Raw genomic sequence first — 17,612 nt, forward strand, 5'->3', positions numbered from 1 at the left:
GACCAAATTAGCCATCCCTGGCTGGTGGAGCAGAGCTTGGATTTTCTCCTGACCAGCACTAGCTAGGAGCCTGGATGGAGCTGAATCTGCTGGTATAAACTCCCATTACTTAGAGTAGAAGGGCTAGTGAAATAGACTAGTGGGACTCTAAGTTCTGGGTCCACTGTAAAACTGGGCTGTAACACCCTATAGTCCAGATTCCCACTTTGGTTCTGGAATTCTTTGGAAAGAAGATTTCAAGATCTTAAGATTTCTTAAAGGTCAATCATGCACTTTCCCCTTCTTTTATATATGTATATACATTAGCCACACCCATAGCATGCTGAAGTTCCCAAGCTAGGGATCGAACCCAAGCCACAGCAGTGACAGTCTGAATCCTTAACTGCTAGGCCACTAGGGAACCAGTCACCCCCCTGCCCTTCTAATCCTTTAAGACCTCCTGTTCTCTCACCAAGGTCTCTCTAGATTATATCAGCATACATGGACTTTTCCAAGAGTCAGCAGAAACTCAAAAGGAAGAAGTGGATCTGAAGCCAGATGAAGAGGCACCACTTTAGTGAGGGAAGAGTAGGGGGCTGTGACCTTAACATATTATCCTCACCAAGTCTGCTTTTGTAATGGTCTTTTGAGTCATAAAGAATGAGCTGGATGGGGACTGAGTGATTTCACCTTGCTTTTTGGCAAGGCTTCCGCATATATAACATATACGATTCTGCAGTCTCTATTATGGACACTGTATGGAACGTACCAAGGGGATCTCTAGATCATTTTAAATCATAGCATCTTTATGTCCATACACTTGATAAACTTGCTGTGAACATTAGTTGAATGAATGAATGCATGAGTAAATGAATGGCAGAGAGGGCTATTATATGCTATGAAAGGCAAAAGAGTGTGCCTGTTATTCTGTAATATGAGTAATTATGATTATGAGAAGGTAAGAACAGGGTCTGAAGATAGTCAATTAAAGGATATGTACAAAAAGAAAAAACATTACAAATGACACAATTTATATGCATAGTCTCTTAGATATTTATTCATAATCAGGTTCATTGTAAAATAATTTCAGAAATGATCTTGCACAGTTGGTAAGCCCTGCCCTGTGGGCTTTAAAGAGAGCCCTTACTCCTTGAACTAAAAATGGCATCATTTCACAATTTGTTACCAGTAGGCACCCACTCCTCAGCCTCACAGCTCATTCGTGGACATGGCTGAAAACTATTCTTTTTCCAGCCAGAAGTCTTAGAAGAAAATCTGCAGAAAACCCTAAACCTCCCCGTGTTGACTTTGGGTCACTCTCAGTTCAGAAGCTATAATAGGATCTGTGGTCCTCAGGGCCCCAGCAATGCCCTTCAAAGTCCGGAGTCAGGAGTTCCCATCGTGGCGCAGTGGTTAACGAATCCGACTGGGAACCATGAGGTTGCGGGTTCGGTCCCTGCGCTTGCTCAGTGGGTTAACGATCTGGCGTTGCCGTGAGCTGTGGTGTAGGTTGCAGACGCGGCTCAGATCCTGCGTTGCTGTGGCCCTGGCGTAGGCCGGTGGCTACAGCTCCGATTAGACCCCTAGCCTGGGAACCTCCATATGCCGCAGAAGCGGCCCGAAGAAATAGCAAAAAGACAAAAAAAAAAAAAAAAAAAGTCCGGAGTCAGCTCATGCCCAGCTGAAGATGCTGGGGGTGGGGGTGTTCACTGTCAAAGGTGGATGGGATTAAAGATAATAAGACTGAGTATCCAGAGGGATAAGATCATGTAACAAGTCATAATTACAAAAGCCATTACCACTGAGTAGATGGGGAGAGAGAGAGTTGGAGCTGAACACACAAGCCAGAGATGTGAGACACTTGTCCACCTTATCAAAAACAAAGGACCCAAAGTACAAAATTGTGCCCAATGTGTGACAGTTGATAAGGATGCTGAAGTCAGCACTGCTGAAAGCTTTGCAGAAGTTGGTGGAGAATACAGCAGCTGGGGGTGTGGCTAGTTCTGCTGGGACCAGAAGCTCTTTGCCCTTGTCTGACCTTGGTTTGTTTGGGGCACATCTAGAAGTGTAGTGCCCCCATCCAGGCAAAAACGGAGGAAGTCTGGATTCCTCCATTGTCTGGTTACGGAGCACCCAATTTTTCCAGGCTTCATGGGAAGACTCACAGAGCAGAGGCTGCACCATAGCCCAAGCAGGAAAGAAGCAGAAGGAGCTGGTCTTCTGCCTCTCCTCCCAGACTGTGACACATCCCGGAGCTGCACTTGGGGCCGGAGCAGTCTTCTTCCTTTGCCTCATTTCCCCACATCATGAGGAATTAAGGGATGAGACAGACTTTCTGCTTTTCAGGGCTGGCCAATACTTTAATTAGACCAGATCCCCTTGACCCGTGTTAAATTAGTAAATGAAAAAGTAGTTGAGAGGCAAATTAATCTTGTTGAGCCATTTGCCCTTCCAGCAGTCAAGGTTTTTAGGGGCAGGGGACAATTTCATAAACAACTGACACACAAAAATATACAGCACATTCTGGGCTACAGATATTCTAAACTTCTGATTGGCATGATATATACATATTTCAGTTAAAAGTAAGTGGTCAAATGCCCCAAGCAAGCCAGCCCATCGCTTTAAAAGAATTTTTTTTTTTAACCTTTCCTTGGGCATTGAATGAATCATCACTGTCTTTCTGCTAACCACCTCCCCACACTATCTCATCTCATTGTTATTATTTGAATTTGCTGCATAATGATAAAGCAGCATCAGGGTACCTCAATTCCTTTGACCCGGTCAAAGCCAAATGCAGTAACAGTTGCTGAAGTGTCGTCTTCGGACTGCGATTCTAATGGAAGGATGTTCATTTTCCTGTTCTTGTGATTCTACAAAAAGATGTAGCAGTTTTTAGCCCCTGCGACAGTTTTCTAACTACAAAATAAATATCTGGTTTTAAACACTTCTGCTCCAGAATGAAATGAGAAGCAAAAGGCAGTGCCCATTAATTTATAATTAAGCTGGTTGGGAAAAGGGAAGCACATGCTAGCAGCCTGGTCCTCCGGTGACTGATACGCTCCCTGCCGCAGCGCCACCGCTGGAGGATGATTTATGATTTTTCCTAATGCTTCTCATTCTCGTTTCAGCCGAGAAGGTCACCCACAAAAGACAGAAGCCGGGAAAGAGGCGGCACAGTTTGACTTTGGGTGGCTGCCTTTTTCTCCTTCCTTTCACTTAAATTTTGGTATTTACAGCTTACCCGTCTTAAATTTGACACTCAGCAGACATAAACTGTATTCTTGAGAGGATTAAAGGATTATTCACTCACTAGCTTAATCAGATTAATCAGAGATTTTGAACAAGATATCTAATGCCATTCACAAGATGAGATGTGTGATCAGTGCCTGCTAGTTGAATTCGGCTTGAACACACAAGTACATGCACTCAGGCTCACGACACAAACACAGATAATACACACATTGATTTTTATTTGACTCATTATGGTTTATTATTGAAAAATGCTTATTTTGTAATCATGATCAATTAGCCTCTTCTGCCCTCTTGTCTAATGACAGAATGGTCAGGTGCCTGTATGTTTCTCAGTGTTATTTAGATTTGAATTACTTTGTTCACTACAGGTAATTTGAATTTATTTTTAGAATTGCCTTTTTATTGTCATACTATTCTTTAAAAGAAACACTAGAACTTTTTAAGGAGAAATAATTATTTCTACATTTATATGAAGTAACCCTTGAAAGATGAATATTACTAAATTAAATTACAAAGCAAGAATAAGAAATATCCTGGAAAAATAATTTATTGTTTCTGTTATTATTGTATCAATTATTGCTATTCCATTCCTATTAGGAGCTTAAGTTCTATTCTACATTTATTTTAATAAGCTCCTTTTTCTGCAGAAACAGGAGGCAGCAAAGACCCTTTGTACTGCAGACATATTAAACCAGGATTGGGACCAACTGTCCCATTGTATAAACTCTTATTTTAAAGCAGCCTGAGTTAAGCAGATTTTGTTGGATTTACTTTTATTTGGGTCTTATGCTATTTGGGGGATAGACATTGTAATATTGGAAATATTCTCAAAGATAGGAAGAAGCAAAATTAAAATGTGAGCCCTGTTTGTCCACGTATTAATCAGAATCACTTGATCCAGAGACACACGAGCCCCCTGGGAGCAGGACAGAGTTGTATCTCCCGAACAGCCTCACGGTTTAGGACCCAGAGAATTTGGATGCCCTGGCTTTTTAGCTGGACTCTTAGGTCATTTCTGACAGTTATATATTTATTATAAAGTCTTCATTAATCTGTTTATCACACTCATGAATGTTTGGTGGTGAAGCTGTCTTTAATGTATTAATTCCAGTACCTGATATTTAAGCCTATAGAGGGATTCATACTTTTCAAAGTCCTTTCACAGATTTGGTCCTCACAGGGAGCCCATGAAATGAAAACACATGCCATTACCTATTTTACACATACAGAAAGTAAGTGCTTTACCCAAGGTTAAGTGATAGAATTAGGACCAATATCCAAGCCTTTTCATTTTGAGGCCAAAATAAGGCCACTCCTTTTCCTGTTGTACTTTGAAGCATTTTCCTAACAGCTTGGGGTTTGGATGGCTCCAGTTACACGCACCCTGCACGAGTGTGTGTGTGTGTGTGTGTGTGTGTCTGAGAGAGAGAGGAAGAGAAGCAGAGAGAGAGAAAAGGAGAGAGAGGTGACACAGCAAGTTTATGATATGGCTTGCAGCAATGAAATAAAATAAACAATAGTTCCAACTTAGCAAACACTGAAAACAAAAAAAAAAAAATCAAATAAAAGTGAACAATGGATTTTGGTCAGTTTCCTGGGCTTTTGAGCAGCAATAAGATTTTATTGCCACACCACAGCCAAAAGTTAGTAAAGGATGAAATCACGAGCCTCTATTTCAGAGCCATCAGAGCACTAGGAATGCTGGCGAAGTTTTATAGTGCTTATATTTGCCAGGAATGGTTCCTATATCATCTCATCTAATCCTGAGGTGGGTTTCTTATTATTACCCCCTTTTCAGGTGGAGACACTGAAACGCAGGGAATTTAGGTAACACGCATGAGGTCACACCAGTTCCTGAGTGGCAGGTGAAGGGGGCGCTCTGTTCTTTGTCATCCTGCCCTCTCCCCCCATCAAATATGCATTAACAAGTCTGGCTGCTTTACAAAATATGATTTCTGCATTGCCACCTAGTCATCTTAATTTTTGCATTGGATATGCATTTGCAGCACTATTTTTTGACAGAAACGGCCACGTTTGTTGCGGCTGCATGTCAGTCATAGCATGCTTTTGGGGCTTAGGACTTGCCAGGTATATGTGAGCTGTTTTCCCCTTCATGGCAGTTAATCCTCACTTGGGAGACTGGAATTGTCTTGCTCATGAGCCGAGAGAGAATATGAGGCTGGGAGAAAGTAAGCAAGCTGTCCAAGGCCAAGGCCAAGTAGAGAGGCTGCAGTCCAATCCCAGCCTGATTCCATGCCAGAACAGCCTCTCCTCGAACCTGAACGAGAGGCCATGGCTGGGGGCACGGCGTGGAGCTTCTGACCCTCCCCTCACTAGAAGTGCCATAATCAGAACTGGAAATGAGAACCCTCAGTGCTTCAGACACACAGCGTTATCTTCCTCCCACGTGGGGGCGGAGCAGGCTTCCTTTATCTGAGTTCACGCCATCAGCACTAAGTCATCAAACCCAGTTCCCCCTTCCTTCTCCTGGGCCTTAGCAGTACTTTTTACGTTATGAGACCACGTTTTCATTCTTAATCAAGTGCACCACATTATTTCTGATGATCTTCTTTCTTTGGGGGGAATGTAAGCAGTATTTGGTGCCTCGGTTTTCTGTGCCTCTCTATACATGGTTTTTGCTCCAAAACCACAGAGCAGTATGATGTTACAAAGGTCAGGATCATCTGTTTACCTAGGAAGGGCAAATCCCAAAATTATTCCTCTCTGTGCTGGGTAGAAAAATAATATTCTTTGGGGAGAATGCTGATATTTTAAAAATCTGCGTGATTGGGTAACCATCTATCTGAGGCTGATGTTCAGGGACCAGGAATTATTTTTGATAGGCATGACTGCTTTTTCTTGTTTGTGTCTTTAAAGATCATTTGCAAAATATCTCAAGTGCAGTGAGCATATCAAATATATACATTTCCTGCACATACGCAAACCTTCATAGTATTATGGGCACACATTTCCTGATGCCCCAAAGTAAAAAAAAAAAAAGTTACCTCTCCTCTGAAAACACATTTGTGTTGGATTACCCCCTAAATTTCTTCCTCTTAAAAATACTTGGTAGTGACTATATGCTAATATAATAGTTGTTTTTCAGTTGTAGAAAATGTAAACAAAGCAGCACCATGATGGAAGGTAATGGGTTAAATGAGGTTAAAAACAAAAAACAAAAACAATGAAGTTGGTCTGTTTAAACATTGTTGTCTTCTATTCAAATATCCACTGGGAAGGTCCTTAATGGGTCAGCCAACATGTGGCATAATTTTGGACTTGTGTTTGGGAAGAGACATGGACTCTGTTACTCTTTGAAGAGCATGGATGTGTAAGCAGCTCGTTAGTGTGTATGCCTTCCCAGTGGGATGCCGCACAGTCATTTTCTTCACAGCTATTCTGTGGTAGCTTATCCTGCACCCCCAACAGAGGCTGATACTTCTGGAAGCATCAGACCCCTGAGAAATGGTGTGTAAGAGACTTTGGACTTAGCATTTCGTGGAAAGAGAAATCCCATGACTTCTGCACCTAAACCATAAGGGACTGTGTGACCATGTTGGCAGGCACCGGGTCACTTGGCTTTCATATCTGAGCAAAGATACTGGATTTTGGTAACAACCACCATTGGGTTATGCAAGGGAACGCAATTTGGCCCCTACATATCCCCATGTTTATAAACAGAGAGCCTGTTCCCAGAATAAAGCTAGCACCAGAGATAAGAGCAAAAGAATATGAGCTGAGTGGGGTGGGAGGAAAGAGCCCAAGGATGAGAGTCCACTCTGGATCTCACTCTCCCTTCATGGCCCAACAAATATTTGTTTGCCAAACTTTTGTTTGCTTTTCCATGGCAGCCGCCTTCCTCCCCTTGGAAATCCCAAACCACTACCCGCAACCACCTCTTTTGTCTTTAGCTTAAGATGGTATTTAAGGTGAATTTTTCAGCCATTGGGGGAGTTACTCAGTATCCCTGGGCCTCTTCCATACATACACGCTATTAAACTTTCGTTCGATTTTCTCTCATTCAATTTTCTCTTGTTCATCTGTCTCTTGTCAATCTAATTCCTAGACCAGCCAGAAGAACCTAGAAGGGTAGAAGAAAATTTCTTCCTCTCTGTCAGCTAACATGGTAGTTATTCTAGATGGATGACCCTTATAAGATTTCAAGGTTATGGGTCACTGGAAACCTTCCCTTGGTTTCTGCATGCAGCTGCTCACTAGCGAGGGCTTTCCTCGTCACCGGGGGTCTCTTGGTGGCAAAGTCCAAGCACTGTTCTGCTCACTTTCTGTGTGTGTGTGTGTGTGTGTGTGTGTGTGTGTGTGTGTGTGTGTGTAAGAGAGAGAGGCAGGGGGCAGGGAGAGAGGAGACTTGGGTGTATTGTCTATGGGAAAAGCAGTGGAGGCAGCAGAGTTGGGCTTCTTAGTGAGTCTGCTTATGTGCATTTATTTATATCTGTATCACAAGGCCACTGGAGTTTTGGAAATATCCTATATCTTAACCTGGGTGGAGTCTAGGTAAAAGTTAAAATGTCCATTGAAGATATATATGTTTTATCTATAAAATTAAAAAGTTGGGACTCACTTTCTTTACAGCAAGTGTGTATTTATTTTGTCGGTACTTATTTTTGCATGCGTTACAGTTCCACTTAGGATTCCTTTCGCTCCTCGATGAATTCCTAATAGTAAGTGACCATGGTGCTTTGGGAGGCACCACACATTTCACCAGCTGTCCCCCGATTCTCCGAGCTCCGCTGGTTCAGCCTTCAGAGCCCTTCCCCGCCGTCCACACCATCTCTTTCCACAGAGCGATTCCTAAGAGGAAGTTTTCTAGAGTTCCAGCGCACTTGGGCCTTCCAATCTAGCACACAGCCCCTGGCACCCAAGTCCCTCCCTGCCGCTTACTGGGACACAGGTGGTCCCCCTCCTGGGATTACTGCAGAAAGAAAAAAATGTAGAATTCGCAAATATGTAAAAGGAATCAAAAATCGTTACTTGGAAAAGAATGAGGCCAATACAATGGCAGCCATAATCCCCATTACAGAAAATAGGATCCTGTGGCTTTATGTCCGAGCAGGGCCCCTCCTATGCCCTTAAAAAAATCAACCCATTAATGATGAATTTGCAGACTGGCTGGTTTTTACCTAGTGCCGGCAGTCAGGCGAGTGGGGGGTTCGAGAAAAGAGAGGAAGACAAGGCAAGGGGTGGCTTCGCTGTACCGCCTTGATGTCTCAGCCTCGCCTGTTGGAATTATTGTGGATTTTTGTAACGTTCCGAGGTAGGCCGGTGACAGCTGAAGAAGACTGTATTTGCCGAGGAGCAGCGTGATGGTGGAGAGGAGCAGACTCCTGAGGGAGATCTAATGGTTCCTCTCCTTCCTGCACGGAGATAAAGACTTATAATAAGCGTGCATGTTCACCATCTGGCTCCGTGCATGTGGTCCTTATGGAGGGGAGCGCGGCACAATCTGTAAATGATCAGGAGCCATGGCGCTCTCTCCAGAGAATCCACGATGCAATCAAGGTGACAGATGGCATGGCCACTGCTGCGGCCTCATGGAGAAGATCAAAATCACCTTCAATAAACTCTGACTGAAATGGGCACGAGCACCTCAAAAAAGTCAGTTTGTCAGTCAAACTGCGACAGTGAGCTGCATTGGGGACACATAGCGGCCAGCTCTGTTTTCAATCGTTTCCGTCTGACTGGGCCTGAACTATGATCTTTCTCAAATTGTCCTTTCTGTTTAGCTGAGGCAGGCCAGCAAATTGCCAGATTCGTGGCTTTATTGAAGAAAATTGAAAACACGATGTCCTCAATTCGGGGGCCGCGTGGCTGGCAGAGGCTGGGACACCCAAGCGCTCAGCGAGAGTGGACCCCGGTCATCAGCCCAAGTTTGCTCAACTTGACGCAGATTTTTGGACACGGAAATAAAATGCAAATGCGTGCCTGGCCCGCAGAGCTCAGCTGGCAGGGGATGTGGAAAGAGTGTTAGGTGTCCAATAAATGTGTGTAGAATAAATAAATGGTTGGAAAGAGAAGGAGGAAGGGAGGGAGCAAGACGGGAAGGAAAGAAATGACGTCTCAGGGTTGTCAGGGCTGTGTGTTCTAACAGCAGGCTGCTGCCTGGATGACAGATCTGGTATTGGTTTCCATTTCTCTGCATCTTTATGGCATACGGGTATCTGTGAACTTGAAGCCTTGGACATAAGGTCAATGAAAGGCAGACGTATTATTTTGTCCTAAACAAATTATAGAGAATCTGTAGAGGTCAGCAAGTTTAAACACAATTCCATTCCATCCCCGCCCGTGCACAACTGAAAAATTTTCAAAAGCTCCAACTGCTCATAAAAGTTACCTGTAGTGGGAGGGAAAGACACAACTGTTTTTTTCAGTGGTAAGGGTACTGATTTCGGGTCAAAGATGATGGATCCTTATGAAAGAACTCTCCCCCTCCCTTCCCCTCCTCCTCCCTTGGCAGAATTCCACTGTTGTTCTTCCTCCCAAGCTCCAGGAAATGTTGATTTCAAGCACAAGTCGACTCTTCCAACCTTGTGGTTCCCTGGGAACGCAACATCTTTTATCTGATACAGAATTTTATATTATCAGCCTTTGAGGAGACCTCAGAATTCCAACTTCCCATTGATTGTCCTGCTTGAAACTGTCATCTTCTGGTTTTGCACCTTTGCTTTATTTAAAATCCAAATCCTGCTCCTGCACTGTCCCTATCCTGTACGATGTAAATTATTTGTTTGACAGCTGAGAAATATCTTATTGCTGGGTCCTGTTTTCTCATAAAGTCTATTTCTCTCATAGGTGCTTCTGAATGCTAATGTCCTGCTGGAGAGATTTACAGGCATAACTAAAGGGCTTCATGCCTCATCTGTATACACCAAATAAGGAAAAATATTAAAAAGGGCTCACATTCTGAGTGGCAGGAATATCCAGAACTTCGTATAGGGACCGTCTTTTCACTGGGTCTGTGACTGTAGTTGATTTTTTACGTATCACAGTTAGGTGAGGTCTCCTAGGAGGAGGAGACTAAATTTATTTAGGAAGGAATATCTATTGAGTGCTGAACACCTACTGTGTGTAAGCTGTGCTAGGAGCTGAGAAAGAAAATCTTCATGATGGACAAGTAGGTATTAAATGGCATTTTTCTGGGCACTGTGCTCTGCCTGCCCCTTCTTTCTCCCCTCAGTTTGGCTCTCTGGTGAGCAGGCTTTGTATCCTGAGCTGTAACAGCTCCATGGAACATCTGGACCCAGATGGACGTGTGGTGGGTGGGAGCGTGTGGCGGGTGGGAGCATGTGCCCTGTCCCAGGAGACGCTGTGGGTACTCTCCCTCCAGCCTTTGGCTCTCTGCAATGAGGGGCTCTATAACAGACAAGTTCATAAACTTGGCCGCAAGGAGGAGCGGCAGGAGGGGTCATTTCTGTCTTTCTGCAGCAGTTCCTGGCCCCAGACTCCACCTGCTTTGAGGAGTAATGCTTCAGAAAGGCAAATGAGTCTGTCCCTTCCCTTAAGGGTAAAGACTGCCTGGAGAAATTCAACAGGAGCCAGATATCAAGGGAGCTTACACTGGAACACAACTGCTCTGAGACATACATCTAGCCTAAAATCTAGTAATCACAGCTTGACCTCCATTCAGACAATGATATTTTAGCCTTCTCTGGCATGGAGTGTTGCCTGATCATATGCAAGTTGGGTAACTATATATCATTGCTCTCCTTTATGTGCCATCACTATTAAATATTAAATTGCTTGTGGTAATTTAAAAAGGCATGTCAGTCAGTAGAGCTATTCCTTTATAATGCTGCACACAGGCATTTTTTGCGTCTTCCTGTGAGTATGGCAGGTAAGAGGATATGCCCATCTTTGGTTCACCAGCCCAGGATTCACAAAGGAGCAGGCAGAAGAGAATGGTTTGCAGTTATAGTCAGGACTGTAGCTCCAACATGGACTAGTAATTTTTAATTGTGGAGAATTTTTTTTTTTTTAAAGATAAGTACCATGTTGAGAGAAGTTAAGCAGGAATTTAAAAACAAGTGCACACAAAAATAGTAAATCTTTGGTCACCATCATTCTGATACCACAACCAAAGATACCACAAAAAAAGAAAATTACAGGCCAATATCACTGATGAATAGTGATTAAAAAAAAAAATCCTCAACAAAATACAAGCAAACCAAATCCAACAATACATTAAAAGGATTACACACACCATGATCAAGTGGGATTTATCCCAGGGATGCAGGGATTTTTCAATATCCACAAGTCAATCCATGTGATATGCCACATTAACAAATTGAAGACTAAAAACCATATGGTCATCTCAATAGATGCAGAAAAAGATTTTGACAGAATTCAACACCCATTTATGATTAAAAAAAAAAAAAAAACCTCTCAAGAAAATGGGCATGGACAGAACCTACCTCAACATAATAAAGACCATATATGACAAACCTGCAGCTAACATCATACTCAACAGTGAAAAGCTGAAAACATTTCCTTTAATATCCGGGACAAGATGAGGATGTCCACTCTCACCACTTCTATTTAACATGGTATTGGAAGTCCTAGCCAGGGCAATCAGAGAAGAAACAGAAATCAAAAGAATCCAAATTGGAAAAGAAGAAGCAAAACTGTAACTCTTTGCAGATGACATGATACTGCACATAGACGATCCTAAAGATGCTACCAGAAAACTCCTAGAGCTCATCAATGAATTCAGTAAATTTGCAGGATACAAAATTAATACACAGAAATCTCTTGCGTTTCTATGTCCTAACAAAAGAAGACCTGAGAGAGAAATTAAGGAAACAATCCCAATTACCTTCATACCAAAAAGAATAAAATACCCAGGAATAAACCTACCTAAGGAGACAAAAGAGGTATGCTATGAAAACTATAAGATGCTGATGAAAGAAATCAAAGATGACACAAACAGCTGGACAGATATACCATGTTATTGGATTGGAAGAATCAATATTGTCAAAATGACTATATCACCCAAGGCAATCTACAGATTCAGTGCAATCCCTATCAAATTACCAATGGCATTTTTCAGAGACCTAGAACCAAAAATTTTTAAATTGGCATGAAAACCCAAAAGTCCCTGAAGAGCCAAAGCAATTTTGAGAAAGAAGAGTGGAGCTGGAGAAATCAGTCTCCCTGACTTCACACTTTCCATTGTGGCTCAGTGGTAATGAACCTGAGGATGTGGGTTCAATCCCTGGCCCTGCTCAGTGGGTTAAGGATCTGGCATTGCCGTGAGCTGCAGTCTAGGTCACAGATGCAGCTCAGATCTGGTGTTGCTGCGGCTATAGTGTAGGCTGGTAGCTGAAGCTCCAATTTGATCCCTAGCTTGGGAACTTCCCTATGCTGTGAGTTAGATCCTAAAAAAAAAAAAGAAAAAAGAAAAAAAATGGATTTTAGGTGACGTTTATACCATATACACTGCAGAAAGGATCAGCTCACGTCATACTTTGCTCAGACACCACCACCATCTTCCCATCACACTATGAACAACATCCAAATGCCCTTTCCATAACCTCTGCCTCCCTGTGATCTGGTGCCAACTTCTCCCATTACCTCTTCTTGCCTTTGCTACTTACAAGCCATGTGACCTTCTTAACTTATTTAACCTGCTTAAGCTTAGGCTTCTTTATATGTAAACTGGGCAAAATTCTGCTATCAACTGCATGGGATTGGTGAGAATTAAGTAAAATAAAGCATGTAAAGTGCTTAACACAGTGCCTGGCACACAGTAAAGTCTAAATAAAGACTAGCTATTAAAGTTCATGGTTGTTATGTGCATGTTTACTTTCACATGAAATGTTTAACATTATTTACAATTAATTCCTGTGTAAGTCATACAGCAGGCACATGACTGGGGTGAGTAGAGATGGGTTAATTGTAAACATTCTGACTTGGGGATTAGGAGGAGACCTTGGTCTAAAATTAAAACAAAAACTCTCTGGAACAGATTATTCCCACATGGCCAGCACTTCAAGGGTTATGTTCCGTTGATTTGGTTATGGGACATTTTACAGGCATTTTGCAAAGCACTCGACTATCAGCAGAGGAAAACTGAACTGTATCAGAAGTATCAGATGTTTTCACAGTTCAACACTTTCCTGCAAACAACATTTAGAAAGTCCATTGTTTCACAATTAGGTAGACATGACTTGCATTCACAAAGAGTCATTCATGCGAAGGGTTCATTGGCATCCTGCCCCCCCTGGGGGACACTTCCTTCACCCTCACCTGCAGCCAACAGGTACCACTGAGACACCAGACCCGGGCCAGTGGTCAGACGGGTTTATGTCACCAGATATTCTTGTTTTTACTGAGATAAAAATTGGAATCAATACGATGTGGTTATGTTATGGTTTTGTTTTTGTGTTACAAAACCTTAGAAGCAACCCTTTGGAACATCTGAAGGGTCATCAGTGTTTACGAGTGTATGCGGGATGAATGAAGCCTGGCCCTGAACACCTAGAATCTGGAGACCTTTGCTCTCTGTCTCCCAGGGCTGCTTCTCCGCTATCCCCCTTTGCCTGGCATTTGGCAATTCCCTCTAGAGTTGGCCAGCGACAAGGAGACAATAGAGAAACTTCAACTAGTTAAATTAACAGACTATGAAGAAGTGGTGAAAATAGCCTAAAATGAAGTACTAATTCTGTGATTTATTTGAATCCTAGAGTAGCATTGTGTTCTTTTAAAAGATCCCTAGAATTCCCACTTTGGCTCAGCAGTACTGAACCCAACTAGTATCTGTGAGGACACGGGTTCAATCCCTGGCCTCACTCAGTGGATTAAGGATCCCCCGTTACCATGAGTTGTGGTGTAGGTCACAAACATGGCTTGGATCTGGCATTGCTGTGACTGTGGTGTAGCCTAGATGCTGCAGCTCCGATTTGACCACTAGCCTGGGAAATTCCATGTGCTTGCTGCACCTGCAACCCTTACAAAACAAAAAACAAACAAAAAACAGAGAAACACTAGGTATCTTTTTTAAAAAAAATCACTACACAGGAAATGAAGAAATGCACCTCCAGATCCTTTTCATGTCAGTGTCTGGCCAAGTATTTTCTCTATGGGACTTGGTTTCCTTCCCAGTTAATTATAAAGTATATTGCTAAATTCTATACAATGAGAAGTGTCAAGTATAGAGTTTTACCACTTTATAAGCCGATTAGGAGTCAAACATCCTAGAATGAAAATTTGAAATTCTTTACCCACTCTCCATCATTTTTACTTTGAAAGGATGGGAGCTATTTAATCTAAAGCATTGTAATCCCACAAAACTACTGAACTCTTGGATTTGCATATGGGTGGTAGGTGGGCATGATTTTACATTACATCTTATCCTGACAATTCAAGTTTTAAGCAATTCATTACTCTTTGAAAAATGTGAAGGAACAGTGAAAGGCTTAATTAGATGAACAAAGTGAGATCTTCGTTTTAGCTAGTCTATTGGTATTTCACATTTGTTGGCATCTCTCAAATTTGGCAATAATTGCAAAAAAAAAAAATGCTGATCTTGACTCTGTTTTCCAGATGACTAAAAAGTTTCAAGATACAACTTAATTTTATTTATTTGATTGCTATGTCAAAACAAAACTGTATCCAAAAAACACTTTATCGAAAGGGTACAATTTCCATCATTGTTGGAGACTTCATTATCAGAAAATACGCAGTATAGACAGAGGATTTGGGAGATGGTTTATAGAAACTCTAGGTATAGAGAGTCAATTATATTTAAAAAAGTGGTTTTATATAAAAATAAAACCCTAATGTTGTTGGGCTTGAGAACACGAACATGTCTTTGATTTCATATTTTAGGTGGTCATCGGCTTTTACATTGACTATAGAACAAAAGAATTGTGAGGAGTTCCTGTTGTGGCGCAGTGGTTAACGAATCCGACTAGGAACCATGAGGTTGCGGGTTCGGTCCCTGCCCTTGCTCAGTGGGTTAACGATCCGGCGTTGCCGTGAGCTGTGGTGTAGGTTGCAGACGCGGCTCGGATCCCGCGTTGCTGTGGCTCTGGCGTAGGCCGGGGGCTGCAGCTCCGATTCAACCCCTAGCATGGGAACCTCCATATGCCGCGGGAGCGGCCCAAGAAATAGCAACTACAAAAAGACCAAAAAAAAAAAAAAAAAAAAAAAAAAAAAGAATTGTGAAATGTTTGGAACTGTGGACATTTGTGGAATTGTCGAGGAAATTACTTGCTTTTTATTTTTGTCTTGCCAAAAGAAAGGTAGTTTCTTGTCTGTTTTGCAAACAATGAGAAAATTAAGAATATGCACAGTCATGGGAAAGGAAGCCATCAAGTATAAAATTCGACCACTCAGACTCAATTTTTGGAAAAGATTTTTCTGTTAGGTGTTTTCTGCCCAAGAGACCCAGAGCCTCAGGGCAGGGACGGCAGGAATTCTGGCCTCTAAGCCCATTGTGGTTTGTTGCTTGGTGTGACCATCTCTAGGGGCACATCTAAAATTTGTAAAAGGCTCTTGGAAAAACAGCAAGAAAACGTGCTCCTATTTTCAGTGTTTAGGTCTGTATCATATTGAGCTCCTTGGAATAGGGTACAGTTGTTTCTATAGTTTCTTCCAGGGGCCAATGCAGGTGGGACCAACCACTGAGTCATATGTACCCCAGTCACGGTGTGGCAGAGAAGTACCTTTTGGGGCAAAGAAAGACGTTTCCTCTGTCAGACAATCCTGTTGTGTACATAGCTTCCAGATACGCATTTCTATTTGTCTCCAGGAGTGAACAAGCAATATAGCAGCATAGAGAAGATGGTGCATTTTTTTCCCCCAACTTCTGTTCTTTCCAACCTACAGTTTCCCCATTAAATGCATTAAATACAACTAGAAACTATCTTGTTTAATAATATTTAGATTTATCAATATGTTTCTTTTCTCTTCTTTCTTTTTTTTTTTTTTAATGGCTGCACCCACGGCATATGAAGGTTCCCAGGCTAAGGGGAAAATCGGAGCTGTAGCTGCTGGCCTACACCACAGCCACAGCAATGTGGGATCCAAGCCGTGTCTGAGATCTACACCACAGCTCACAGCAACACTGGATCCTTAACCCACTGAGCGAGGCCAGGGATCGAACCCGTGTCCTCATGGTTACTAGTCAGGTTCATTACCACTGAGCCACAACAGGAACTCTTTCAATATGTTTCTTAGCATTTGGAGGAGTGGATGCCTGAAGCCCATAAGACATAGAGATTTCCTCTTCCAGATATAATGAATTTCATATATCAGAGGAAGGTACAAAAAAGAAATGTTTGTGAATAATATGTGATGAGACATTCCTAGTGAGTTGAAGAGAGCCCAAATGTTTCTAGGTGATAGAAATCTCCATTCTTATTCCTATTTGATTAGCTCATGATTGTTCAGACTTATCAAATATATTCAGTTCAGAATGTTTCTTTATTAACTACTTCATTAAAGTGAGAAATACGCATCAGAAAGAAAGCAACCTATTAGAAAAATTAAAGCAAAAGTAGATAATGGCATTTATAAACTCATTGCTTATATTGTATGTTACAAATTTTTTGTTCTTACAGATTATCTTTGTCTTGCAAACAATAATGAAGTAATATTATAAACATAAGTAAGGAAATGAAAAAGTGAGGCATCTTAGACACACTATTATTGCTATTTTAATTATTCAACTTATTTTAGATTATTAACTGCAAACTACACAGCTGAGCTACATATGAAATTAGTCTTATTTTATTATAAAAAGACTACTTCCCTAATTCAGAGAATTTAAAAAGAGAAAATGTTGAACTAACCAGTTGAATAATAGAATACATTTTGAAATGGAATAGAAGAAAAAAAAAAAAAACTAAAGAACCAAAAGGCTAAATTTACACATGTACACTCTTTCCTCCACTCCCCAGTTTATAACATCAAAAAGAGAGTCTCTTCCTTCCTCTGCTCCTCAACATGAGGCGAGGGAAAGGGATGAAGCAGAGACTCAAGAAGATGGAAAGGAGGACGGCGTTTGGTTAAGGACGGAGAGCAAGAACAGGAGTCCAGCTCTAGGCTGGCCTCTCAGTTGGACTGTCTGATCTTGTGTGAGTCATTCTTTTTTTTACTGACATAGCAGTATGTAGAGAGAAGGAGCACAGGCTTGAGAAATACATATACCTGGCTGGAACCTTCATTTTAGCTCTTACCAGCCAGACCATGTGACCTTAGGACTGGACTTAATCTCTTTGAGCCTTGGTTCCCTCATTTTCAACGTGTGACTATCAATAAGCCACCCTCCAAGTCTGTTTGGGGAATCCAGTGAGATTATTTTGGTGAAACACCTGACACAGTGTTCGGTACCTGGCACATACCCGGTAAGTAGAGCTTTTCAT

At 42.0% G+C, this 17,612-nt stretch overlaps 2 long non-coding RNA genes across 5 annotated transcripts in view; one reads left to right on the forward strand and one right to left on the reverse strand.

The window, feature by feature from the left end:
* Positions 1–17,612, forward strand: part of LOC110260285 (uncharacterized) — a 493,307-nt gene that overhangs the window by 317,023 nt on the left and 158,672 nt on the right. The window contains exon 1 of one of the 4 annotated variants that reach the window (XR_014843744.1): positions 17,148–17,324. The exons of the other annotated variants lie outside the window; for them this stretch is intronic. This is a non-coding gene — a long non-coding RNA (uncharacterized LOC110260285). Of the gene's footprint in view, positions 1–17,147; positions 17,325–17,612 lie in introns of those variants that run through there. 4 annotated transcript variants of the gene reach the window in all.
* The window catches only part of LOC102167557 (uncharacterized), a 289,014-nt gene that overhangs the window by 52,949 nt on the left and 218,453 nt on the right, over positions 1–17,612 (reverse strand). The window contains exon 8 of the long non-coding RNA XR_014843731.1: positions 2,742–2,849. This is a non-coding gene — a long non-coding RNA (uncharacterized LOC102167557). The remainder of the gene's footprint in view (positions 1–2,741; positions 2,850–17,612) is intronic.

Source organism: Sus scrofa, chromosome 4, assembly GCF_054392235.1.
Source record: "Sus scrofa isolate SSC_HxYL_T2T_F1_AM1 chromosome 4, Sscrofa_HxYL_maternal_Yorkshire_Landrace_v2.0, whole genome shotgun sequence".
NCBI lineage: Eukaryota > Metazoa > Chordata > Mammalia > Artiodactyla > Suidae > Sus > Sus scrofa.